Here is an 8734-nt window from a genome sequence, read left to right as displayed (position 1 = left end):
TTCCCTTACAAATTTTATTATTTCTGGATGAAGCTGAAATTTCTTAGCATGCAAGAACTTATGCAATTCTCACAGGGCTGCTATGCAAGGAATTTCTTTGGCTTTGGGACCTGTACTGTACAACTCTAGCCATTATTCTGCTGATATTCTCTGTTGAACTACTCTGTCCTCTTAATTGTGTACATGCTCTTTGCACTGGAAGGCAGCCGGTGTTTGCTTTCCTCAACTAAATCAAAACTCCGTGCTGCCTCTGGCCTTTCTACCACTCCTCCATTCCCAGTGGATGTGTATTTTTATGCAGTATCTTGCCACTGTTCTGTATGCATATGACATGGGGTTTTCTATTTGTACTGCTGTCAAAGTATTTTTTTGGACATTCTGTTCTTAAAAGTGATGATATTATTGCCATTCACAAATATACTTTCTTCATAAGCTGCTAGTGCCACGCACGAAATGCTTTGAAATGATGATTGATCTGCTCTTGAGGTTTSCTTCTCTCATTTCTTCCTCCAACATCCTTCCCTCACCCGCTGCTCCTATTTTCTGTTTTGCAAAGTACTTCCCTCAGCAGAAACACGTTTCCAATGTGCACTGTTCATGCAGTTGCTGTGTGGCTATGGATCTTGTTCCTTACCATGCCTTGTTAACAGTGCTACTCCGGAAAGAACTGTAGCAGAATTTCCATGGGTTATGACAGACGRAATCCTCAAAATGATCGAAGTGGAAGTGTGAAAATAAAAAATCAGAAAGAAAGTAGAAGAATCAAATAGGAGGGTGCAACACCTGTAGTAAATGTGTCTAGTTCTTCTCTTCTAGTTGAAGAACTCTCTTCATTACGTGCTGCATACCACCTGAGACTGCCAGCAAGGTATTGCCTCTTTCTGATCAGTGCCTTTGTGCATGTGCTTTTCTTCTTCATGAGCATGTAACGACAAGAGCTACCRAAAGACTCCTAGTACCAATTTCAGACTAATACCTTCCTCTTCCCATTTTTTCATGKTGTGGCGGTTACTGAAGAACAGTTTACCTCATTTGCTCATTCCTTCCATGGTGTGGGGTTTTGTGGCATGGGATGCTGGTAGGTATGTGACACGCACACGGCGTGACCGTGACCACGGTGGAATGCAGAGCCCATGTGGGACTCCYTCATCCTACTGCTGGAATGTGGAGGTTCCTGGAGAATAAATGGCAACCAACCCTGGGCTTGAGTAAAAGGAGAGCCAGCGTGTGCCTGACCCCCGCCGGGCATKACACGTAGCCAGACTGCGCAAGGACAAGCAACTTTGTTCCCCAGTACAGGGCGCTTCTTAGTACGCTGGGAACATGAGCTACCATCTTGAGGTATCCTCTGCAGCCAAGACCTTCGCCAGTGGCGCCTGGGGAACAAGGGCGAAGCAGAACTTGCCCTAGGACAGGGCATCTCCTGAATTTGGATCGGGTTCATTTGATGCAATGTTAAATCCCCCACAATTTTCTAGAGAAAAGTGAAAAAAAGAGGAAAAAAAGAGTAGTTAGTGTAAAATTCTATTGTTTTCCAAGGCACAGCTGTGCTGTGCCTTTTCTCAAGCAGCTGAAGTTTAGAACATTTCTGCTGAAGGGTGCAGAGTTTGGCTCCTCTCTTTGGTGCCTGTTTCTATGCTTATGGCCGTGATTCATTGCAAAATGACACTGGAGAAAAAGCTCCCTATATCTTACACTTTTAAATCATTTTATCTAACATGGCAGCAAAATAATCTGTTCCACTTCCTGGGATACTGTTTCCCTTTCCTAGGGCGTAGCAGTGATCCCAGTCAGAATGGGCAGGAGGGCAGGAACTGCACCCATGTGCCCAGAGTGCAAAATAAAGGTGCGCAAGCTGGCCTGGCTGATAGCAATGGGTGAGCTAAAATCTCTTGACTTTGCACCCCAGTAAAGCCGTGGTTACTACAATACGTGGTGTCTGTGAGTGCCTGCACTTCTAGTAGCGTGGGATTAGAAGCAACGTGTCATGGGGATCTTGGTGCTAAGGAGCCCCAGTGCAATCACCTCTCAGAATGATGCCTGGAGGAACCTGCCTGTCATTCCSCTGAGGAGGTCACTGCAGTTGGAAGAATCTCTAGGATCACTAGTTCATAGTAGAAAAGAATGTTTCTTAAAGAAAAATGCACTAATATGTGCCCTCTGCAAATGCTGCACTGACACCTGGCCTGGTGACATGGGACAGCTTGCTGAGTTTCACTTCTACATCATGAGATAGCTGCAGATGGTTAGATATTCTGGTACCATAAATGATGCAGCTGCTTAAGATATTACTGTTGGAAGGGAACTCTAGACAAACGTAGGTAAAAGTGCACAGTTAATCATATGAAGTGCTCCTTTCTTTATAGAAAACTTCTAGTTTCCGCAAGGACATTCTGGTGGGTTTGGGTGAGRTTGGATTGCTTTGTGCAAAATCACCTGAAGGCGGATGGCCTGCCCTAGCTATTCCGGTAGGAGCCTGCACAGGAATTCTTCTGAATTCCTGTGTAAACCAAAATATCTACTTTGGCTCCCAAAGGAAGGAAGATGTTCACAAACTGGCTATTACCCTTGCACATCTCCAGTTTATATATGTTTATCCACTGGAAGCCCCACATTGTCTTTTGGAGCTATTTGTCAGCTGTGTCAGACACCATTTATTTTATATATATATATACACACATATATATATATACACATATATATCTACAACAGTCAGACATGTATTACATCATAGAAATAAATTATCTGTAATACTGTGTGCAAACAGATTCCTCCCAAACGATGGTACTGAAATACTTCGCACATTAAAAACAGCATGGAAGTTAATGGAATCTTGCAATTTCCTAAACCACATTTTCATGTGAACAAGTAAATGGAATCAGCTTTTGAAATAATAATAAAATGTTCATATATGCCACTTCTTCCATCCAAGTATCTTAAGCCTATCTGGTAGGCTTTGATCCTCTTTTTGCTTCTTGCACTACAGTGAAACAAGGGATGGTCAGAACAATCCTTTAGCTCGCACTGGAAATGACTAGCATCGCTCTGTGCAAGCATGTGAGACATTAAAAGCACTCTGAAGCTCAAAATAGCAAATCTCATTGCTGTCCATGCAAAGAGGCTGTACCTCCATTTTTCCTCTCTTAATTTTCCATCTACTTTGAGGCTCAGTAGTTTAATGTATTTTTTCCTTTTCTACTTCAGAGAAAATATTTGTGTCTTCTGTGCACAAATTTGTCTCCTTTTCAACAACCTCTTGATAGATTTCTGCAATGTGAATCAGCTTTACAGCAAAATTTCACAGTGATTTGGACCGCAAGTGACAGACTCCTGATTCTTTATAGAAAATTAGCCCAAAGTTGAACTAGATGGACAAAGGGCCAAGAAGAATGAAAGCTGTTTAAAAATCTCCAGCCAAAGTGATCTGCAGTTCAGCCCACCATGGCTTTAAGAACTGAGCCGTCTTTTTAAGCTCAGCCCTGGGAAATTGGCCAACTTGTTCCTGTTGTACTGAGTGGAAAGAGGATGATGAAAGTAATTTGCAATATTCAGAAAGGAAAATAACAATGGTCTTGTGATTTAAGTAAAGCTGCACTCTTCGTGCAGCCTCCAGTAAGGAGTTCCACGTTAGGTACTCTGTTTGTCCTAGGAGATGCCAGTCAGTGCCAACATATATCTTTTGGTCTAGACTACTGCGTTTCAGAGGAGGYATACATTTAAACACATCTGGGAGAACCAGGCTGGTGTGATACTGGAGACACCATCTCTGTGAGTCTGTGATATTTGAGAAATCAGAGGTTACTAATTCAGGGTGCCCACTTTGCTTTTATGTGCATTCACATACATGTATACAGGATGCATACAATGCACACATGTATATAGGAACTGCTTTTTTTCCTTTCATTTTTTATCTGCTTCCTTCCTGATTTTGGACTTCCAGTCTGTTGTATGGAAACAACAATAGTGGGGCCAGTACCCGACTGCAGTCAGCCTTAGCTTAAATAAAACAAACAGTGACATTTCACTGGACTTGGAATCTCAACCAAAAGCCCAGTGAAAGGAGATGCTATTACTCATTTCAGCCAAAGCTGTCGTACTCTTTTCTCATGAATCTGTTTGAGAACTGTAGATTTGTAGCTATCTCTACAGGACCATTTTGAACATATTAGTATTTTTCTCTCCTGAGTTTTCWTTTGATTTGGAGAATGGCATGCTGTGGAGAACAGATTTGGAGCAAGARTAAAGATTTCCCAAATTCATGATGACTGGATTTGGTTTGGGTTCAGTCATTTTGMATACAGGGGCCAACAGGAAGCTGTCTGAACTGAATTTAGCCAAAGCTGGGAAGGAAAGGAGTCTTCTGATTCAGGTCTTTGGTTTACAATTGCTGCTTGAACTTCCTGAAATCCTAAAGCAAATCTCAAATTATTCTGCCAACTGTCATAGCTCCCACAGAGTTTCAGTTTCAAATGACCACAGAGAGAGGCTTCAAATTTGACACATTTGTATAAAAATCAAGATACAGAGACAAAATGAATCTCAAAGCATTTTGTGCTTCTCAAAATTTCCTACTAATATTTCACACTGGTAGCCTCCACTGTCACCAATAAAGCCTTCTGTGTAAGACATGAGTCTAAACACTCATGGGAGCAAGAGCAGAAAAATTCAAAAGATCATGCCCACAGTCCAACTACGTCTGGGACATGTCTACTAAAGCAGTGAAACTGATACCAGCTTTACTGCGTTGGCTTCAGCATTAATGACTTCCCACCATAGGTGGGTACGGAAAAGAAGGGTTTCCTCTTTKGACACTTAGGAGCATCACAGGGGCTTCTCTGTGGCCACAAGTGGATCTCACCAGCTTCCCTYTAAGATCAACAGTTGGCAGAGGGGAACCTATTATAAATGCTTGTGCAACGAGCTGATACTGATTGACGTAAATTATTTGCTCTAGAACTGCTTGGTGCTCACCAAGAGAGGGAGSAGGAAAGAAAGGCTTTTGCCATCCATAACAAGTTTAGGCTTGCCAGAGGGCAAACCTTAGAGAAAAAAAAAGAAATACAGAAACATCCCCACCTCTACTCTTTGTGAAACTCTCAACCCTCTCTCTTTGTATGTATTTAGTCACTGCTAACAAAAGATGATTTTTCATGACAGTACTATTATACACTCTTGATTAATTGAATATTATAGAAAAGGCCATCTGTAGCAGGTCTAAAATAAGGAAATGCCATTCTTGAATTCCTTATTTCTTTGGCAAAGATACAGRCAGTTTGGAATTCATTCTTCCTTAAATTTAATTTGGCTTAAAAACATAAGGCTTTTTGCTTTTAGTTGGATCAACAGCAACAGGGCATTCTTCTATTYCCATCATTGCAGATGGATCTCAATCTGCAAAATTCTTTTTATTATCACACAAGAAAACTTCTAGTTACTAGACTTTGTTTTGGAGGTAAAATAAATGATTGCGATCCAATTAAGCCATAAATCTGGGGATGGAGAAGATCACTAGCTTAAAGTGTCATTTTTCTCACAGGCAGGTTGCAGTGTGAGAACACATTATTCATCAGTTGCTAAATCTTGAAGCAGTGCACTGGTAAATGTTTATTTTAAGCACTGTACAAACACCAGCTAGCTGTGTTTCCTGCAGCCCTGCAGAGCAAGCACGAGCACTTGCATTTTTGCAGAGAAGGAAAATGAAGCACCAAGAAAACAAGCAGGAAACAGAACTTTCTGGGAATGGTTTTTAGGAAATAGAACAGAACATCACAGCAGAAGCAGCTGCAGTGATTTAAGACATGCTGTGCTCTTTGCTGTTGTTCTCTCAGGGGGAGAAGGTTRAAACCTCCCTCCTCTCACAAGCCGCAAGGTCAGATTTATGCCAGCTGGGACAGCTCACCTGATAGTGGGGAAGGCGATTTTGCATYGATGTGAGTGAGGAACTTGTACAACCACTTCCAGCAGCTCTCTCTGAGAAGGTGAGCCTTTCYGCACAGGGAGGAGAGGCAGCTGCAGCAGGAGGTACTGAGCTCTGCAGCTAGACGTGCTTGCCATGACTGTCTTACTGTGCCCTGAGCTGTGGCAGATTTTCCTGCCCAGAGATGTACTTGAGTCCAATGATGTTACTGTCCCACTACAGAAAACCTCCTGACCGCACTGCTCTTGCAGAGTGGTTCATGTCACCTGAATATTGGGTAGCAGTGGCTGATGTTGCTTTAGTCTGCCCTGAGGCCAGGTATGAGTAGTTCCTGTGATGGTCACTCTGTGATGGGTCTGGCAAAGATCCCGAAGCAGCAACAATTAATTTGCCATAGCTAAATGCAGAAGTGCCAAGTGGATGGCAGAACCCTTCCTTAGTGATCCTCACAAGGCTACTTGAATGCTGATTGACAGACCTCTGTTTGGGGTGCAGAAAAGTCAAGAAGGCAAACCTGTAAGTTTTGCATCTTTGTATCATAGGGGCTTAATGCAAAGAGTAGAAACAGCAGCAGGATGGAGCAAGGCGTTGGGCCTTCGGACTTCTATTAGAAGATGTCTTAGCTAATCCTTCTCAAATCACTAGGTCAAATTCTTAAATAGGTACCTAATGTTTATTTTTACAGAAGTGAGAGAAGCACTTACATATATTTTCAGGATCTGGACTTCAGTTCCCCTTCTGCAAACTAATGATTATAATAATACTTTCTTTGGCTGACTTGTCTGTTTAAATTGTGTTGGTTGCTCCACAGACATAACCAGGGAATCTCCCTTTCCACAGACATAAGAGGACCTCCCTTTCAGTACAGAAGGAATAGTTACAACTCCTAAATCCACTAAAGCTGTTAAATGTCTTCTCTAGCCTGGATCATGCCCATGGTAAAGATATTTTTCAGCTAGTATTTCCAATTGTTGAATTTGTTTGTAAGAGTTCTGTGGAGAGAATCCATAAAAGAAGGACTTGCACAGATGCAAAGAAGTGTTTCACCTGCCTTCCCCCTTTTCTCTTTAATTAGCACGCATTTCCATATTATGCTTTGGCAAAATTTGTTGAGTTTTAATTATAGTACTGAGAACATATTTTCGATTTCTCAAATGCCAACTGACGGTCTTGCAAACTGTCATAAAAGGAACTTTATATTATCAAGCCAGTGGATAAAGTTATTAAAATATTGCTGACCATTTTAGGCAGATTGGATTCAAAACTGAGCTGGTCTCTCTTGGTCAATATGAGTTAACAGATTCCATGCAGTAGGTTCCAAGTCTGCAATACTTTATTCTCCTGCCCTGATTAATGTCTTGGATCCATATAACTCTCACATTTAATTGAACTCTTCTCAGTTAAAAACACATCTTTAATCAAGTGTTGGGCAGCCACAGTTAACAAAATCAGATGTTCTCATGAAAGAAAGAAGTTGTAGGTATTGCCAGCAGAGCTCACACAAAGCACATGGAAAAAAATAAGAAAAGTTCACGGCTGGAAAAGTTTCTGTTTTTTCTCTTTAATCACCTCTCCTTTTTCCAGCTGATATTTTCTAACTCAGTAGARGCTGCCAAATCACAGATGGTTGTGGGGCCTTTGTGAACCACAACAAAACAAGGAGGCTAGTTTTTGTAGGAGAGACTGGAACAGTAACAAATGAGAACGACCTGATTATTCAAGCATGGTCAGACATACTGCCAAACAGCATCTTCTGATATTTGCCGAATGATTTATATACTGATTCTGTGCAGAATGCTACATTTAAAAAAAAAAAAAAACTCCTTTTTTTTCTCCTGCATCTCCTTTTTTTCCACACCAGTGATTCTAGGGGCTGTTTGGTGCTTTAAACCTGCTGACTTCTAAATTTTGCTGCGTCAGAAGCCCTAAGCAGTTTACAGGATGAAGCAGTGCAAATATGACAATGTTTGCCCACATAGTCATAAGTATAGATATTTCGTTGCAAAGACTTTTTAATTCCTATGCAACCAACATTCAGTTCTGTTCAAGATGTGAGATTGCGTGTTGGGACGTGCAGTTTTGGAGCTGTATTTCTCTACTGAAGGTAAGCAAATAAATAGTTGACAACAATTGGCTCCTATTAACTAACAATTGGCTGAGTTCACTTTCGCTACCCTTTCTGATGCTTTGTTATTGAAGGTCCAAACTGGAGGAAAAAAAAAAAAAAAACATGTGGATGTAAGTCTGGTCACTGAAGATTACAGACTGTGGAAAGGGGAGAGCAGTACTGAGTCACAGACGAGACCCACTGAAACTACAGTCACAATCCTTGCATTTTGTGGCCCTGGGGCTGGTGTAACACGGTACCAGGGTTACACCACACTGTTACACCGCACCAGCACACAGGCTGGTCTCACTACTTCACTGGTAGGCAGGAATGTTGCTGCTGTTGTAGCAGCCCAACTACACCTGGACTGTAAACAGCAGTATCACATATTTTGGGAGGAAGAAAAAAGAACATTGGAGTGAGAAACTGAGCTGATTTGCTCTGAAGAGAATGTATCTCAGCCCCCTGGCCTGCTCTCTGGATCTGCTTGTATTCACGTGCTTCCTCAGCTTTGAAGGATTGGCCCTCCCGGGTTGTTTGGATGGAGTGCAATGCCGTTGTTCTCACATTGTAGCCAGGTTTCAAAGGCACTGAAGTATRTGATTGTGGAGACTTCTCATGGGATTTAGATTTCCAAACCACATTTCAGCCTATTTGAAGCCTCCTGCCTTGCAACTGCTTGGTAGAGAAGGGAATTGAACTTGCACCTC

The sequence above is a fragment of the Nothoprocta perdicaria genome, unplaced genomic scaffold (genome assembly GCF_003342845.1).
Source record: "Nothoprocta perdicaria isolate Ctin4 unplaced genomic scaffold, notPer1 scaffold_349, whole genome shotgun sequence".
Classification (NCBI taxonomy): Eukaryota; Metazoa; Chordata; class Aves; order Tinamiformes; family Tinamidae; genus Nothoprocta; species Nothoprocta perdicaria.
The sequence above is the reverse complement of the archived record's forward strand: the minus strand, read 5'-3'. Positions refer to the sequence as shown.